The sequence below is a fragment of the Notothenia coriiceps genome, unplaced genomic scaffold (genome assembly GCF_000735185.1).
Source record: "Notothenia coriiceps isolate Sejong01 unplaced genomic scaffold, NC01 NC01_scaffold00000668, whole genome shotgun sequence".
NCBI classification, from domain to species: domain Eukaryota; kingdom Metazoa; phylum Chordata; class Actinopteri; order Perciformes; family Nototheniidae; genus Notothenia; species Notothenia coriiceps.
In genome coordinates, this window is record NW_011333369.1 from 163744 (window position 1) to 183759 (window position 20016).

The 20016-nt window shown below is 42.7% G+C and overlaps 1 protein-coding gene across 6 annotated transcripts in view; it reads left to right on the forward strand.

Annotated features, from left to right (window-relative positions):
* zmiz1a (zinc finger, MIZ-type containing 1a) overlaps nt 1–20016 on the forward strand; it is a 100236-nt gene that overhangs the window by 38190 nt on the left and 42030 nt on the right. For 5 of the 6 annotated variants that reach the window (XM_010784244.1, XM_010784259.1, XM_010784265.1 and 2 more), the window contains exon 3: nt 2631–2707. The exons of the other annotated variant lie outside the window; for it this stretch is intronic. The gene's annotated coding sequence lies outside the window, so the exon portion shown is untranslated. The remainder of the gene's footprint in view (nt 1–2630; nt 2708–20016) is intronic. 6 annotated transcript variants of the gene reach the window in all.

Sequence of the window (20016 nt, forward strand, 5' to 3'; positions counted from 1 at the left end):
ATCCCATCCCTTGCTCTGTGTCTGCAGCCCTAACATCTTCCTGCTATGATTAGTAATAGTGTTTTTTCCCTAGCCAGTGTAATGTAAGGAGCCTCCTGTGTCCTTGGAACGCAGCCTAATAAGCTCAGACACACACTGCCTTCTCTGCGCTCCACGGGCCTATTCTCCAGTGTCACCCAGCACACACTGAAGTAAACAAAGACTGCCACACACACGTACACACACACTACCCTAGTGTGCTAATAGACCAGCATACCAGCCCACTGAGGACGGCGTCAACGCTAGCTTGCTAACGTTGACCTTCCGTGTGCCAATCACAACAAATCTGCTCCTTGATTTGAATATAGGGAGGAGAACAGTGTAAATTGAAAGCAGAAATCCCCCTGGTGTGAGACAAGATGAGCCTCTGAATAAATTATTCAGATGGCAGCCTCTTTCCTGCATGATTCTCGCCTTCTGCTACGTTTAATGGCATCTGTGATGATGCCCATTGGAGATTAATCCAGATGTAAGACGTTTGTGTGTGTATGTGCATGTGTGCTTACATGCGTATGTGTGTTTCTGTGTGTGTGGCCTGCTAACCCCTCTCATGCATCCCGTTGTGTCGTATGATGGGGAAACAAAGCCTCAACAGGGGAATTTATGTCTTCTCGGGAGAGGGCTGTAAATAAACAACTAGTGAATCAATGCCTCCATTTGTTTTTCTCTGATAACTCTGCTTGTGTCGTGAGACGGTGTGACAGAGATTTGCAAGCCGGAGGTTAGCTCTCAGCAGACGTATTTCCTCTCAGTGAGAGTGAGAAAACACACCACACCGGCCTCGTGTTTCATTACCAGGCATCAGTAAATTATGTGTGCTTCTTTATTTCATTCACTGCAGCTCATTTAGCACCATGATGTAGCGCTTGTATGAGTGGGAAATAATACCTACATTAGTTATTGTGCGTAAGAGCTGCTCAGTCAACTAAAGAAACAGCGGCATATAAATTACCAGGTGCAATTGAATAGGAAAACCCACAGCAGGTCCTGTAGGTGAATGTGTTTCAGTATATGTGAGTCTCATTGATTGACTGCTAAAAGATGACCTTCCCTGACACAAGCGCTTACAAATGACTGAATGTGAAATATTCTGTGTTTTGTGAATTCACTGTTTGCAAAAGCATGTCTGCATTATAATAAAAGGCTTGTTTTTGTAAGCCATTTTTGGTATTTGGGACAATACATTCCTAAAATGCTTTTAAAGGCTTTGCTCACCCAAATCACAATAAACCATATTCCTTTTGCTTCTGGCCCTGAATGTATTAGTTTGAGTTTTAGTTGGCTGGCTTTCATCATATCTTTCTCTGACCCTTCTGCCTCAACCTCAAAACAGTGAAGGCGAATGTTGTTTTTTGTTGAAAAATTGACATGTAAAACATTCAACCGTAAAACATATTTTTTCCAGTAAAAGTGTTTTTGTTACTCTGTATAAAACATACAACAAATACACTATTTCACAATTTTTCTTTTATGGCTAAGTGCCACTATAGAGAGTTTTTTTTTAGGGCGGAGTGAACTGGCCCTTTAAACTGGAGGAATAAACAGTTATTTTCCCTAATTGCACTTCTGTGGTCCTCAGTAACAACAACGAGCAGCGCGAAGGTCCCAGAAAATATTAGGGGAGTTACTTGTATTAGCCACGGTTCGATGACTAATGGGAGGGGTGAATAATGGTGTTAGCAGAGTGATCCCGCTTCTTTTGGAATAAAGGTAACCTCCCAGCGTGTAAACCTTGATTAGGAGCAATCATTCAGCTAATGCTGCTGTTGGTAATGCCAACATGACTACACAGAAGAGTCTCTAATGAGCGCTGGTATACCACAGTTTCTTTGTGCTCAAGTACCCTTCTCTGTATCCCATATCCAAGTGTGAAATTACAATATCAGATCGTATTTAGTTTAATTAAACTCATATGACTAATTTAATTTGACTCAAATATGGGGGGAAATGAATAAATCATGGAGGCGTATTTAGTTTGCTAGCGCTGGTGTTAACAGTAATTAAATGTGGGGCAATCTGTAGCCTGTGAAGATAGATCATGTCCGCCTACTGTACGAGTACACATGTGGAATACATTTAAGCCAGACGGTTTTGGGAAGCACTCTATCAGAATATTAATGGAATGATGTGGGAGTTTCAAACACAGAAATAAGTGCGGTAAAGATGGAGTCCTGTAAAGTGCATTAATAGAAGGCGAATGGTCGTCCCATTAGGAGATCTGAACATCAGAGCTCGAGAAGAGCCAGTTGCAGGGAAGAAATAGTCCTCCATGATTAGAGCCTAGAGAGTTCAAAGACAGCTGCTTCTGCTACTCGATGGGCGCAAAACACTCACGAGGAAGACGAGCAATCAACTTGTATTTGTCATTGAAGTATTTCATGTTTCATATTTGGCGGGGATTAGTGATGCACATTGTCTCCAGCTCTGTCAGTCCTTGTTATGTGCTTCCAATCTGTCAGATGCACGACAGGGTGCTTTATTACATCTCGATAAATGATGCCACCTAAGTCTTGTTTTCCTATCAGAAAAAAGCAGATTGTGTTTTGTCACACTCCCTGATGTGCGTCGCATTCTGTTTTGTTTCATTTTAGACTCGCTCTGTGATTGATGAGGATTAAGGAACGGATTTTGCCCATTAGGAAACACAGAAACGTCCTCATCCACACTGGTAAGGATCCTGATTTATCACCTATGTGTTCATCCGAGCAATCAGCTCGCACAGTGGAACAGATATGCGTCACTGTGGTTTTGCAAACAAGAAGATGTGACTTCAGTTTGAATGTTATCTTCGGTTGTGTCATACTAGCTATGAAGCACAAAGACATTTTGTACTAAAACAAAACATGGGTGATCATACAACACCAAAGGCATTTGATATATTTTGAGTCAGAGGAGCAAAAGAAAAAACAGACCTTTCAAACTAAAATCATCTGTGGACAAAAATGTTAGCTCCTTCTATTTCCCAACAATCCTGAAATTGATACTAAAAAAGTGTCTTATTCTCCAAAACACTTCCAGAGACCACATACACATCAGAACATACATCGCCACGAGAGGTTTACTGCCATTGTTTTTTGAATGAAAGCATATGTTACGCGTTGATTTCTGTGATCAAGATTTTGTGTTTGATGATGTTTCTTCTTGCATGGCAGACAGCTGGTGCTTGTCAGGTAACAGGCCAGTGAGTCACCATAGCCCAAACCAAAAAGATGCCCATTGGATGGATGTTTACACCACCACATTAGAGCATGTACGCCACAAAGGTGATACATTTCTGGCTCGTCTTCAAGCTGTCCCTAGGGTGTGAAACCTGAACAGCAGTGTTAACAGTGTTGAACCAATGGTGAGTTACCATGTATGGCTATTGATCTCTCTATATCAGTATCAGTCTGTGAGAGGATGAAAACTGGTTATCCCCATCCTCCTGTCATCTGCTTTCTTCTGCATACGCTGCAGGAGTCCCATTTGATGCGAACACATGCATGAATACTGTGTTCAATTAGCCTTTGAACAGCATGAACATCATGTGTTCAGATATCCCTTAGACCGCATGAATATTAAGTGTTCATTTAAACCTTGCCTTAGAAGACACACTCATCAATCGTCATCACAGTGTCAAATAACCTTTGACTGACGTGATGGATGATGTACTTGAGATAAATGAGGATGTGAGGAAGCATCAGACTAAAGGATGTCACATTATGGCCCCAACATGTTTTAGCATAAGGAGACTGCGTCCCTCTGCTTTTGTTTAGGAGGCTGCGCAAAATGTCGACGGCGTAGTTTGTGTACATGCAAAACGGCATCAAAGCGCTGGAAGGTGAATACTCTTTGGTGGCATCTGCACATTCTGCAATATGCTAATGAGCAAAGCTGCAAAAGCCAGATTGCCAGGAGAGAGAAGAGGAGATGGAGAGAGGAAAAAGAGGGAGGGAGCGGAGTGGAAAGGAGAGAAACAGACGGAGGCTGGTGTAAATTATGGATGCAACCTGCGATTTCCAAGAGGAAAAGAAAGGCAGAGAGAAACCTCAAGTCATGCATATCAGATTACGCATTTACCACATTTTCTTATCATGGTCCGTGAGCAAACTCGTATACAATCTGGCCTGTGTGTGTGTGCGTGTAAGAGAGAGGGAACACATTCATCCATGTCGAGTTGTGTGGAGCTGCGTTGTGCTGTCGAGCGTTCTCTGAACTTGATATGACGTGTGTGTCTAAAGCTGTGTTGACTTTCATTGCACTATTGTGTTGCGCTGCTTTGTGTTATGTCTCAGTGTGTGCCTCCAGTCACATGGTCCCAGATAGTTCACACATATTAATTCGGCATTAAGCACGCACTTGGACGCAGTGGCCAGCTGTTTTGATGACTTTACATAGAGCAAATCACACTGTGGATATTGATATATTGTTGAGCTTTACTAATGATTCATGAACTGTCGAGCGACCTGTTTTGTTTCCCTAAAGATACTTGTCTCTTGTAATATATTTTTGCTTGCTTGAGCATTTCTAAGTTAAGTAAAAGTGAGCGTTCGTGTCCCACTACCACATCCCACCCTCGTGTGCCAGTCCCCTAACAGCCTCTGTGAATAATGGATCCATTCTTGAGTCTAGTCTGTGACGGGGGCCTGTGCAGTGGTGTGGTTTCCCCACCAGAGGTAGAGGTGGAGGAGACGGGGGGGGCTGTTGGTCTGGAAATAGCTCTGCCTGAGTCGGGAGCACCTTAGGTGGGCCTCTGTGCCAACCTCTCCTTCCTTTTAACTTAACGACAACAGCACAATTCTGCTCTAAAAACCTGGCATATATTAAGCACCTATTTTCAGGTTAAAGGAAATATGGCTCCTTCAGCTGTGAGTGATCCCGTCAAAGATGTGAAAAATCGGTGTTTTCTAAGAATTGGACGGGAGCCACATCGTACTTAAAGCGAGAAGTGTCTGAGCCGGGGACAGAAACTATAAAGCTGCCCTGAATTTTGCCTCCATGTAAATGTGTGTTAATGTTCAAAGTAGGTCATTTATTTGGAGCAGGGACAGCCGTAGTGTGCTGCTCCGGAGCAATGTCATAACGGGAAATCATTTCATAAGCAGACATTTTGCTGGATTCGGGTATTTAAATGTACCGATATTTTGTTTATGTGCCAAGCCCTCACCCTGATGTATCACAGGGGGGGAAAGGAGGGGTGTTAAAGGTGAAAATGGCTGTGGTCAATCTAGACACAGCATCAGTAAACACAACCAGAGATAGCAGCCTAAAAATCAGACTAAATCAGATTACCAAACACACAGCTAAGAGGATTATTTCTGATCTCTCTTTTTTCCCTCTATCAGACGGACATTAAATCTGCAATCTATAAAATCCCTTCAAATGATTTTCTATTTGACTTTGCGGACCTGATTTTCTGGTCACATGTTTAGAGTGAATCTCTTTCTGCTCTCACTGACCTCTGCCCTTTGGTTCTGCCTCGAGGCATCTAGAAATTGCTTTACTAAACAGGGTATCATATCGGTCTTTAAAAATATCTTCACGAGGCACAACACGAAACTGACCTCAGATCAGATGCTGCACTGCTGCCTGTTAAGCCCCATAATGTTATAATAACCCGGCACACTTGCTGTCAGGAATAAAGCTGTGTTGAGAGACGCCTGTGGCTCTGTGGCTGTCACTTCGACAAGCAGGGCAGCGTTCACTGGCGCAGACCTAATTAATAGAACACATGATATATGGAAGGGAATAATTACACCTTGTCCCCGGCTTTCAGAGATCAAAAATGTTGCTGCATTTCTTAGAATTAATCTCAGGGATGATTGTTGCTGAACAGTGAATCAGTGGCAGTACATTATGTGCTGCCACAAAAAAAGACCTTAGATTAATTTGGTTAATATTTCATAAAGCTTACAAAGGCAGAGGGCATTTGAGGCTTTTCAGATTATTTGTTCTCAGCCAATATTACACACCACGGTTGAGCTGCTGCGCCACTGTGCTGCAAAGTCTACAGCTCTCCAGCACAATACCAAGAGAAGCCACTTGCCGTTAAAAGTGTTTGTCTGCGATAGGGTTGTTTGTGAAATGGGAGCCGTCCAGATGTACTGCTCCTTTTTCCTGTTGCTGTGATGCCATTCAAAGAACCGCAGCATGTGTATGACTCCTCTGAGTGCTGATAACTGCTACAAGATTTGTATTAATATCCTCACTGGTGCTCTTTCATATCAGCTGATTCATTTGAAATCTCCGCTAGGCTACTCACTCACACCTCGCCTAAACACAGAAGTATAATACAGCAGTGCTCCTGACAGCTTGACAAACTGACAGTCCCGCTCACAATCAATCCCTCCCCTCCCTCAATGAGCCGTAGATTGTATCCAACAAGACTGTAATCAGCGCAAACCTAATCAAATCATTGCTCTAACATGCAGCCCTGGCTGGCGGGCTACCACTAAAACACATTTCAGATCAAGAGGCAGGCTGCAGAATGAACCATAACCAGCCCGCCGCATGAAATGTCAGGAGAAGTAGGATTATTTTCTAAAATGTCACTGACAGCATTATAGCTCAGTTAAAGGGTGTCTCATGCTATGTTTGTATATCTCTTGGCAGCAGGTGTGATACGAGACACTGTGTGTGTTTCTGAGTGTGCAGTGATGAAAGCTACTGAACACAAATGTGAAAGTAAGCAGAATGCAGTTGACTCAAACTGCTGTGTGATTGGCAGAGTGTTCAAGCCATCAAGCTAGCCATTAAAGTGTGTGTTTTAGATCTGCACAAACATGCACATCTCCAAACCTCCTCATTATCGGAAGCAGGAAAGCTGCCTGGGCACTGGGACAACGGTGTGTGTGTGTGTGTGTGTGTGTGTGTGTGTGTGTGTGTGTGTGTGTGTGTGTGTGTGTGTGTGTGTGTGTGTGTGTGTGTGTGTGTGTGTGTGTGTGTGTGTGTGTGTGTCATGCGCGTCATGCGCTGTATTCAGTGGAAGCTCATTCCAAGATTTGGTTAAATGAGTTGTGTTGCCCAATCACTCTGCCACAGAGTGTGCAGTTGGTTTGGCCTCTGTCTCATTTAGTGGCACCCACGCTCTTGTCCTCTCGCCATGAAAACACACACACACACACACACACACACACACTTGTGCTTTTTCTGCACTATGAAAGATATATACACGTGTGCACACACACAGCCCAATGAGAGAGTGACCAAGTTAGAGAGTGAGAAAGAGGAAAAAATGAGAAAATACCTATTAAGCTCCTCTGACTGTCCTGCCAACAGACATCAGGGGGCTGGAGGCGGAGAGTGTTTGTGTTGGGGAAAAGGATTGGGGGGGGATGGGGGGCTTTGACTAGAACAGCGGCCTTTCACTTTGTGTTGTCATATATAAGTGCTTTAAACAACTCATTACAGAGATGTGTCAGTAACCTGCTGTGAAGGCTGGCACTTGTCATACACTTGTAGTTGTTGCATTATCATTATTATTCTTTGTTTAATTTAATTGATATATTACTTAGGAGTTAGTTTTGAAATGATAGTGTATGTTTATTCTTTGTTTTCACTTATAACTATTTAAATAACTGTTCCCACGCATTTTAAACTAAAAATACCTGTCTCTCAAATTGTTTGAATGATATACACAAACACATATATATTTAAAAATGTTAACTGTGTGTGTAGATGCAGATTATAACTACATTTATATTTATTTAGCTGCTATTAGACGTTTAATCCAACATTTCTTTAATCTTAATAATTTCATCTATTAAAAATGTGACTTAGTTTAATGATTTATTAAACAGTGAATTGATTATTATAACAATTATAGTCAATTCTCTAAGCTATTGCGTATGGATAGTATTACATTTGTTATCTATTTGTATTTGATCTCATCTTATCTTTACACCGCCTTTCGCATTCAGACGTTTATATTAGCAGCCAGTAGCTAATCCCACCCCAAACAATCTAAGAGACAGAAACATTCTAGCTGTTTTGCCAAATGAAGCTTCCTCCTCTGCTCCGTGTTCATGCTGTGAAACAAAAGGCTAGTTTGGCCAAATCAGGACTGACATCATTGGCAACAGCTGCGGGCGGCATGTTGTGTGTGTGTGTGTGTTTACATGTGTGTGTGCGTGTGTTAGTGTCTGTCAAGATGAGGTGACCTGATTGCTCAGCTGAGCAGTGAGGGAAGACCAAGCCTCGTGTTGTCAGAGTAGCACCAATAGAAAAACACTAGAGACGGACCACAATGCACCCTGGCTGACGGCCCCCTCTCCTCTCTCAGAGTCCCTGCATGTTTTGTGCGAGATCCATTCTTCCCCTCCCAGCCATACACATACTCACGCACACACACTGCCACTCCTGACCATGCCAAAGCAGATTTGGAGATGAAAAATGATCCGCTGCTGTATCAGCTCCCAGCTACAGAGTGGTGGGTCAGGCCAAATCCTCTCTAAAGAGCCTGTATCCTTATTGCTGTAAAGAGCTAGTTACGACTAGACCTCTCCTCGCCTCAGGTCCATTAAATGCAGCATTTCTGATCTGATTCCATCCTTAATTCCCCTCTACAGTATATACATATATTATTTTATTTGAGGAAGGAAACCAAAGAGCTCGTACAGCTTGATGTGGGTTTTCTTTTACTCAACCAGCTACAGGGGCTGACAGTCTGTAAAAACCTGCAGTGAAACATGTCTCTCTCTGCCTCAAGGAGCTGTTAACCCACTTAAATGACTTGAATTTGTTTGGGTTTCTGTTAAGAGGTTTTGCTTTTACATGATGTCCATAAATGCTGTTTGAAGAGGCATTTCATTTCTAAGAATACAGTTTAACCAACCCTTTAGAGTAAGGACCTTTTTTTTTTTTAGAATGACTGTGTTACCATTTAAACATATTGACTATAACAGCAGAAAGGACCGCATACTAGCAGCTTGAATTGAATAAAAAACAAGATATAGTCTTTGATATGAGTAGTGGCCTTAAGAAAAAAAAAACACTAGCTTGTTAGCGAGAGTAAAAGGTGGGTGGCTTCATCATTCACTCCTCCCAGCATGAACACATAGTGCCATCTCAACACACACACGGAAATGGCCTAACACCCCCTGGGGCCCCACCTCAGTGGCCCTGTGGCGAACCGTGTGTTTGTGTGCAAGGCTTAATAACCTTACCGTGGCCATCCCACCCCTGCTGCTCTGTGTTATTACTCCATGTAGCCTTTCTGTTTTGTCCAGAAGAAGAAAAAGAGATAGGATGGATTTCAAGCAGCACCTTGGGGGGCTGGAGGGACAACAAGGCTGGAATGAGAGCTGCAGGGCGGGAAGGGTTGCGGGTGAGGAGGGCTGGGGGAGGAAACAGAGGACAAGGAAGCTCAGAGAGAAAGAGTGCATGGTGTGGAAGGTGGGGGTAGTATTGACGTGGTTCAGATAAGTGAAGGATTAGTGGATCCACAATGAGCTCGGAGCTGCTGCTTCTCCTTTTACAACAGCCAGCGGTGAAGTGGCTCCTTTTAATGAACTGTGAAAAGGAAAAGGACACGCTTACATACAAACATGTACACACATGGACATGGCTTTTATAGTGTGGATAGGTACCATATCCACTTCAGTCCATTCATATAATTCATCAAAAAGTTGGATTCCTTTCATTGAGGGAAACCTTTATAATCCTTTAATCCCACCTCCTCGTTTGTGCACAGCCATTTCCGTATTACATATAACACAATTATCCTTTAAATACCTGTTTTGTAGTTATATGGTAGGTCAGGGGGTGATGTTGTGTATTTCCAAACTGTCAAGAAATCAAAGACACAACACAACTAAATATTGATCCTACAAACATTGCCTTTAGCTTTTTCCTCTGTGCCAAAGTCCTCCATTGATGTTTGAAATGTGTCTTTTTTTTGGTACAAAAGGTTGAATTAAAGACAAAATCGTACGCTTTACAAATGTTCAATACTGGATTTGTTGGACACATTTCCGTTAGTGTTCAAGTATTGATGTTTGAATCCCAGATTTGGGGTATCTCTGGAGGATCAAGAACTCTCTGCGTGTTTGTTTATCAGAGTCAGACAATTTAAGTGGAGGTTCCACTCAACCACATCAAGCCACATACAGATGAACATATGCAAACACAAGCAAACAACAATTTGACTTTTTTTGGAAAGTGGATCAAGAGCTGAAAACAGTCGTCTCAGTCCCCCTCCCCCTCTTTGGTCTACTATCTTTTCGACTCTGTCCGTCCTTTAACAAATACTCGACACGTCTGCTAGAGAAATATGAGCAGTGCATACTTATGGTGTTTCTTTTGTTACCCTCTCCAGACACACACCCTCTCTCGCCCACTGCAGCAGCTGCAATAGAGAGTAATATCTGCTGTGAGTTAAGAAATGCTTGTTTAAAGTGAGAACTGCTTCCGTGTGTGGAGAAAATAACACACGAAACTCACTGGACTACAGATGTATCACTGAAACATGTTGAATCGCGTGTATACTTTTAGAGTGTGTCTTTGTGGATTGAACAGGTGTTTCTCATTGTGTGTTGTCAAATGTTTCAACGTGTGTGGGTTTTGCGTGTGAGCGTACACACATCAGCGAGCATCCACAGAGTCAGGTGTCTGTCTGCTTTCACGTTAGAGTGGAAACCTGAAGGATCAGATCTCAGCCGGGTCAGCTGTCATGATCCGTGGGCCTCCCAGGTTAAAGTTTAGTCTGTTGAGGTTTGTGAGGAAGGACTGGTCTGACTAGGTGTAATACACACACACACACACACACACACACACACACACACACACACACACACACACACACACACACTTACCAATTGTTCAAGTGCCTTAACATTCCAAACTTTGTTGGAAGAAAAGAAAAACAGCAACATTATGATACTCATCAAAATGTTGTTTATCTTTGTTTACTTCCTCGATAAAGTGACATCACTACGCACCACTGGCACTTCTTTTGGACAGGGACGGGACATTTCTAAGCGGTTAACTAATCATAACAGAGCCAACCAATCAGAGAGCAGGCTGAAAAGCACAGTATGAGGAAGATAAAGCACCTTTTGAACATTGAAGCATAGAAACATCACATTAGAGGCACAAAACATAATTATGAAATCTGAAAATGATTATAATAGGGCCCCCAAAAATGCTTTTGATAATATTTATAATAGTAATAATTTTGCCCATGTATTTAAAAGTATTAAAAGTTCCTTGGGGACTTGAACAAGCCGCGACATTCCAACATTCTTAGTGAAAACGATTGAAAAATGTCGCTGCTTTCTCAAAAGACTCGGAGGTTTAAATAATTTGTGGAAACTTTTGAAAATCGGATAGATCTTAAAAACAAGCTTAGACTGACACTGAAGTTGCATAAGCCATTCTGTCCTTTTCTGTCAGTCTTCTCCCCCTCCTGTTTTCTCCCATTCAACCCCCCTGCCTCCTCTTTCCTTCTCTACCTCTCTTATACAGGAACTGGCCAATTTCCTGAGCCTGTTTTTCCATTTTGTTTCCCGGTGTGTGTATCTTTTACATGCGTGTGTTTCTGCGTACCTCTGAGTGTGCTTGTTTGTGACCCTCTGTCTCTGACTGGCTATCAGCTAACAGTTTAAAACAGCTGGTTTGAGAGTGACCTGGCGTGATAAGTGGACTTTGAGTCAGGTTGTGACTTTTTTTAGTCTGATGCTCTTACATTAAATGATGTGTTTTTGGACTAGTTTTTTCACAAGATGCGGGCCTCATGCAAGAAACACCTGTACAGATTTGTTTTTAAATTGTATATTGTGAGGTTTTAACCACTAGTAGCACGAGGAACGCATAGACTGTGTTGCACATGTATGCAGGGGACTCAATAAACATTCCTAGCTATTTGTTTGATACTAATCACTACAGGTGGCAATAACCATAAAGCAATAAACACCCCAGGCCGGTAAGAAGAAGAAGCCTTAGTTTGAATGACACGACTTCAGTCAACTAAAGAGTAAATGAAGCTTATAGTATACAATGAATATCCTGATCGTAGTACCATTATGACGTGCATCATGGCTTGCGAATGTATTGAGTGGTTTAACAACTGTTTCTGTCCAATATTTAATTGCCATATATTGGCAGGGCAATTTAAACTAGTCAGTAGGTGGTAGGAACATTCTCAAACTCCCAACAGCTGCCTCAGGGTTTTTATTCAAATATCTTCCAGGGGAGCGTCATCCTTAGAACCCGACAGTGTAACATAACGTTTAATGGATGTATTTTGTCATCTGTCTATATGTGTCATTTCCCCGCGACCGCCTCACATCAAGGTAATGGAGTTTTTTTTTTGTCAAACTTAACGTCCAGCCATTTTATTTTCAGATGTACTAATATTTTCCTAATTTTTTTCATGCTTTTGGATGGATGGGGACATTTCATGTGAATGAAAATGTACCACAAACTGAGGCGAAAAGGTAGCTTAAGTGGGACGATTATGGCTTTTATGCATCTACTCATAAACAAGTGTTTTTCAGCAAGCACCAAACACTTCATCACAAGTTACTGCAGTTAAAAGAGTTGTTTTTCACTCTTTGGATGACTTAACATTTGAATTTATAAATGGGAATATTTGTATATGATACCAATAATAATAATAAATCATACAAGGGCACAACTATAGAAAAGAAAAGAAAAAATCAACTGTGGCTGTTCTTTTAAACAGCAGTATTGTTTTTAACTGGTCTCATTAAAGATAAACATGAGTTGCCATATTTGTCACTGTGTCCCTCTAATGGTCAGTAGTCCAGCAGAGGCAGTACATCGTTGATCAAAGCTGACCGGTGTTTCCCTCAAGCTTCAAACCGGGCGCACAAAACAAACAGAATAGCCTGGCAAATGTTTTTCCTATTAAGATTTGCAGACAATTACTATTCTACATAAAAGTTCATTTATTGCCTGCTGTCGTTTTGTTTGTGTACTCTTTTGTTGTGTGTGAGTGTGTGGCCAGCGCTGCCTCTGTTGATGAGGGAGATCCTTATTGCCCCCGGCACAGTGGCTCATGGAAATCAATGTTTGATTTGCCGGCTACTTGATAAAGGATTTAATGCTGAAACATTCCCCCCCCCCCCCTCCACCCTCTGCTGCCCTTCTCACAGTGGATAAATTGCCTTATTGAGTCCATTTGTTCATTTTGCCTCCATCAAGGCCTGTGTTTGCAAAGTGGTGGTATTTCCCTCTGATCATGTGTGTGTGTGCGAATGTACAGGCAGGTAATAGGATAGCCGTGATTACCTGACAGGCCTTGTGTCCACTCGCTGCTGACTGCCGATATGTGTGTATGTATGCAGTGTCCAGAGTGGTGTATAGCCCCCTCACCCCACCAGTGCTCCCTGCTCTCGGTGTGTGTGTGTATCGACCGTACTTTGGAATGGAGAAACGCCTGCCCAGCACACAAAATCAATGACTGCTGTTTTCTCTCCTCCAACGGCCTCCTGTTATCTGGGATGAATACAAAGCACATATTGTAGTACACAAGACACACACTCATACACCTCATATTTACGTCCGCTCCCCTTCCACTAGTGTGGCAGGGTCACATACAAACCCACAGGAGATGGGGCTAAATTACAAGTCAGTTACACTTAATTGGAAGAAATATGGCTCTCACTGTGTGTTTTATCATTCGGAGCGTGTTTGCAGCAGAGTCGTTTGTCACATAACAAGACTTGAGTAAGACCTACACTGCTGTAGCTTTCATCGGACTCCAAAGTTGATTATTTCTTCTACTATATACACTCTGCTGTGCCAGAAAATCAAACAAGGCAGCCGAGAGCATGAATGAAACATCATCCGTCTTCCATTGTGTTGAGTAGCATTAGCAAAGTGGCCAACAAGTGTTTATTTAGCCAGTGGGCAGTCCATTTGATTCCAGACGAGGAGTTAAGATCAAGCCTACTTTTACAATTATGCAAGCGTCCCTCCTTCTCTCTCTCTCTCTCTCTCTCTCTCTCTCTCTCTCTCTCTCTCTCTCTCTCTCTCTCTGTGTCCTGAACTCTTTCTTTTCCGCTGTTTGTGTCCCTGTCGGGGATTATAGGTGGTGCAGGGAGGAGGAGGTGGCAGATTAGCGGCGGCCGTCCGGCAGGTCCGTCTGTCAGCTGTCAAAAAATAGAATCCATTTGTGTTATCCAGATGCTTATGCTCAGCTTTCTGCGTCTGTGTGTGTGTGTGTTGCTCAGTCAGAGGAGAGGATTGGCCGCTGGGCCGGGGGATGGGGGTGTGTGGTAGTAGAGATGGAGGTGGGGGCTAGCTCACATCCGCTTGGCAGCTTTTGTCCTCCCATCAAAGAGAACGGCCACGGCTTGATGACTACAAACCCTGTTTAACCACCCTGACAGAGAACAGCATACACAGAAATATGTACCAACTATATACAGAGCCCATACCATAGGCCCTCCCCCACTGGAGCTCCAGGAAGTGCTTTAGCCAATCAATGTTTTGATTGTCTAAGCTGCCATATGTCATGCTAACATTCCTAGAATCTACACAAGTTGACTTTCTAACTACAATGCCAATAGAAAGGAAGAAGACAACACATTATGGAATAAATATTAAGTCAATAACGCCATTGGTTTATAGACAGCAAATCAAATTGTGTTAGTTAGATTTGAATTGATCCAGCAGTTCTTGTAGGGTTGCTCGTTAGACACAGATTTCAGAGGTTGAGCTTATTTTTTTGAATCTAGAAATGGTTTTCATATACAACATGTTTATCTCCTCAAAAAAACATGTAGAAAAAGTAGCAAAACTAATATTGGTAAAATTAAAATGACACTAAGATCTACTTAGATAAAAGGTTACCTTATGTTCAATCTTTATTTGTATTGTGGATGAAATTGTTCTTTAATTTGTGACACAAAAAATGTCTGTGGCCTTTTTTAACTCTTTTATAGACTGAATAATTTATTTGTATTTATTGAAAAATAATCGTTTGTTGTGGCGAGAAGACAGAGGACAGACAGGGGCTGGGTTAGGTTTACTACAGAGGGAAGTGGGCTCCTCTGTTGTGGCTGACTACATCATGCATTCAAGATGGGAGCGGGGTTGATGGATGGACCCCGACTGGAGATCTCACGGAGGGCTTTGGAGCAGGATGCTGGAGGAGGTCTGTGGGGTCCCTGAAGGAAGTACTGTAGGACAGCGGGGGGAGAGAGGGAGAGAGAGAGAGGCAAAAAGGAGCTGCCATTAATCAACCTCCCTCCACCTGCCACCTCTCCTCTCTGCCTCCTGTCCTCTCTTTATTCCTCCTGTCACCCCTCTTCAACCCCCTCTTCTTCCTCACCATTTTTTTTTTTTGTTCTAAGTCCAAGTGCAGTCCTCTATTGTAAGCGCCCCGCTCACAGCCTTTGGGTTTGTTGCCCCTAAACAACACTTCGGGAGGTGTTTAATGCTATTACGAGGTGGCAGCCCAGGCATTACGCCCTCCATCCAGGAGAGATGGACTCCTGCCGGGGCTAAACAAGACTTGGTTTTCTTGATTCACTTAAACTCTGCGCTCCTGCCACCAGCCTCTTAACTTCCTGGTTGGCGCAGCCCTGTAAAGCCCGCCTGAGACTGCTGTAAAGCGCGGGGGTTTCACTCTTTGGTGCTTTGAGGTCAGTTAGAACATTAAGAGGTGCTTTGACGGGTCAGAAGTCTTGGCTGGAGCTGGTGTGTGCTTTATTGGCTGACTCTGTACTTCCCCACAGATCCTGGCTGAGGAGGATTGGCCTTTCTGAGCTTCCGGCTTACAAGCGGTTAGTTTTGATCAGAGTGTGTAGCTCCCGCTTTGCAGAGGGTTGTTAACTAGATGCTGGAGAGCTACTAAATGTTCATATGTAGCCAGCCACTCGGTGGATTACCATTCGGTTTTGTTTTGGCATATGAACCTCTTGCATATTTTACCAGAATTTGGCTGGACAATGGTGCTAAGTTGGTGCCGTGCTAGTAATACTCAAGTCCATATTGGCTAATCTTCCCTCTCTATGTCCCTTAAAATAATAATAATAACATAATGAAAATATGTTTTTATTTAAATAATCTGATATCATCCACAGCCTCCCTCTGAGAAAAGAAGACTTTTGATGGAAACATTTGATAAAATTATTGATTCATTTACTTATTGAGGAAATATCAGCAGAAATAACAGTGAACATGCAGCCCTTATATCAATATCATAATATGTATCAGAATACGTTTGGGATATTGCTAAACAGTACATCAGGGCAATATTTACTTACATCAATTTTGAAATAGTCACACTGAACCTCAAAAATCATTCAGATCCACAAACGGAAGAAAGTTGACATTTAAATGATCGCCCTACAGGAGACACACTTACTAAAGTAACAACACAAGCATAACAGACATTGCAGTGAAACTCGAAATTCATACAATTGTTTCAGAAAAGATCTGCTGGCACAAGACATTTATAATAAGCAACAAACTATCAAAATGAACAACAGAAGCCAAACTACAGGAATAATTCAACATGTCTCCCTCAGTCCGCCTTTCTCCTTAAACATCAGCGTTTCTTTCTTATCTGCAATCTCTTGCCTATATATTAAATGAGCAACAGTGTGGGCTCATTAAAAATGCATGCTGCACATTGAGCTTAGGAGACCAATTATCCCACCTAGCTTCTTTACAATGGTGGATAATAAAAGCCTCTGCAGTTGGCCACTCCCAGATTGCCTCACTCCCTCAACCACTCTCACCCCTCACCTCTCTCTTTCTCTCTCTCTCTCTCTCTCTTCCCACTCCCGTCGCCTGTTGTCTTCACACCGGATCATCAGTAAACAGGCTTTTCACTGGATTTGATGGAGTGCAGTGTTTTGATCTGTTGGGATTTGTGTGTGTGTGTGTGTGTGTGTGTGTGTGTGTGTGTGTGTGTGTGTGTGTGTGTGTGTGTGTGTGTGTGTGTGTGTGTGGGAGGGTTGCTAATGTTGCTGTGCTCGGCAGGTGGCAGTGGACAATGGTATTATAGAAAGAGGCAGAGTACAAACACACACAAATGAACACACCTCGTGGCACACACTCTCACATGTGTAAACACAAAGATGAGGCTGTAAAAGTCCACATCCAGCCATCATGCTTTTTGACAGGACTGTCTTGAGAAGATCAGAGAGCCTGGAGCTGTTCCCCGCCACATGCTGAACATCAAAAATGGATGCGTGTGGGAAGCAAGTGGAGCACTTTAAATCCCCCATACGGGCAACCCGCTCATCAAAAGGCTGCCATCACTATACACATATGGAACTATATAATACACAACCCCCACCTTCTTTTCATATACGTGTTTGCATGTGCATCGCTGGCGTTGCACCCTTTGAGGATCAAACACAGGTTGTTTTACCTCGCAGCAGGCATGTGAACAACGCAAGAAAAGAAAGCGACATGATGGCGTTTTTGAAGCTGATGATTAGGTTTTTTTAAATGTATACAGCAGCACACATGGCGGGTTGTCATCACTTCTCTGCATGTCAAACAACAGAGAGCTGATGGATGATACACCTTCAAACAAACAGCTCAGCTGGTTCTACAGAGCGCTGAAATCTGAAAGATGTTCATAATTTATTAATAATTAGTTCATTTGTAAAGCAAAATGGAAAAAGATTAGCTCCTGAATGGTTTTACTCTGGACTGACATTTCCTCCAAGTAACACTTGAATAATTGAAGGGAAATGGTATACTATACAATTGTGATCACAGAAAGAGGCAGAAAATTGTGATTGTGAATCTGGTTGGTTGTTTGAAAATAAAAATAAACCGGTATTGAGTTAGAAAGATATTAGTTCACCAGAGCCCAAACCAAAGCCCAGTCTTCTTGAAGCTGGTGGCTTGATGCTACATTTGCCGCACAACACACTTTATTCTTCACCTGAACTTTCAATTGCATTCTGGGTAATGTCAATGTTCGACAAGGGAGAATAATTGTTAGAATGAAAAAACCAATGGCTCTGATTCTACAGCAAGTACCACGACGCTGACGCTCAATCAGTGACGTACTCTTTTTGATCCAACAGTTAAAAATAATCATTAGCCTCGCGTTAGCGTTAGCATTAGCATTAGCCTAGTGTGTCAGTTTTAATTGGCCAGAAAAACCTGTCGAGTCCAGGAGCCAGATTTGATTTGATGTCAAGGAAAGCCCTCCTTCACTCCCTGTAGGTGTTGTTAAAAGCAGACTGACTTCATTAATAGTCTGATCTGGATGTAATTAAGAATGAGAGGAGGGGGCCGTCAGAGAGAGAGACTGCGAGAAGGAGAGATTCTCTTCCCTGCTTTCTTTTCAAATCCCTCTGTCACCGGCATTGACAGGCCGGAGAGAGGAACTCGAGAGATGAGTAGGAGGAGGTCAGTGGAGTGGGCTTTAGGTGAAGCTTGACCCTCATTACACCATCTCCTTGTAACAGCTTCTTCTACGAATGAAGTCTATTACAGCTGATCAACTCTGGGAGCGCAGGGGGATCACTGCAATCTGAGATGTTTTGGCTAATTTGTTCGAGATTAGTCCTGCCTTTTGTGTTGTGTGTGTGTGTGTGTGTGTGTGTGTATTATCTGAAACACACCCATGCACACCGTTTTTCTACACTCGTGTTTACACGGCACTGGGTGGAAAACATAAATTGGAGACAGAGCGTTCCCCGTCTGCGGGGCTTGGAAGAGGGTTTGGGCTTGGAAAACTGGCTTTCCTCTCAGGAAGTGTTGTTCCTCACCACTCTCCATAAACACTGGAAAAGAGACCCAAAGAAAATGTCCCAGACTCACTATTTCCACTGTAAACACCCAGACATACACATATTATACTGCGCTCGCTCTCTATTGCTCTCATATTAGTCTCCTCAAGAGCAGAGAGCTATATATATTTCTCAAAGAGGTATACAGTATGCCTGAGTGTGCAATCCCAAGTCCTGAACTATGCACATCAGCTTCCTCATATTTAAATGTTGGCATGTTATTTTTAAGACTGCAAAGTCCTAACACTGTATATGAACACAAACAACTGTAAACCGCAGCCTCTCGATTTAATCAGTATTTCACCTGTAATTTAGACACATAGACCAGTTTTCAAGACTCATTCAAAGTCTACTCTTTCTCTTCCAGCCGAGGCTTTTTATTGCAACACTGCTGTCATTAGAAATAGAGCAATAAAAAAACCCCAGGATTTTGTTGTTTGCGTTGTTGCCTGACTGTTGCAACCAAATTACCTCTCAGAGCCGCCAAATGTTAGTTTCCAGTCCCTAACAAGTGGTTGGATTGCAGTTCGCCTCGTGTGCCGTGCACTTTAATAAATCCATTCCAGGGGGAGAAAGAAAGCGAGCCCTTTCCATCAATTTCAGTTGTCATGGTGTTTGTTACCACACTGGAGCTGTGAAAATATCTTTGATAAGTTACAAAAACCCAAAGGAAGCACTTAAAATGTTCTCAGTTTGTCAATGTCAGAGCTCAGATTTGACGACAGGGTTTGGGACTATGTAATCTATCTCATTTTGCACTGTGTAACATAACAGTTTCTTTTAATCAGCAAAGTCCCAACTCCACCTGTCAATCACTTTTTATTTTTTTACATTGATGATGACAGTGCAGAGGCTAACGCTGCAGATGATGTGTTTTGTTGCAACACCAACCAGATATTACCCTTGGCTGTGCTGTGGTAAAAATACTGAGCTCACTTTACCACCCAGCTGGCTTACACAGCACCCTAAATTGTGTGTGTGTGTGTGTGTGTGTGTGTGTGTGTGTGTGTGTGTGTGTGTGTGTGTGTGTGTGTGTGTGTGTGTGTGTGTGTGTGTGTGTGTGTGTAAGAGAGGCTGAGCTAAGCAGTGTCAGAGAGAGAGAGAGGTTAGAAACCCTTTTTTATTACATTTCCTCCGCAGTGAAAGAGGAGGCAAGATGGACACTCCATATCTCCCTGCTGCGCCAGAAAACTCATCTAAATGGAAAACACATTGTCTTCATTATTTTGCAAGAGCTGAAAGAACAGGGTTGTCATGGTAACAGCCA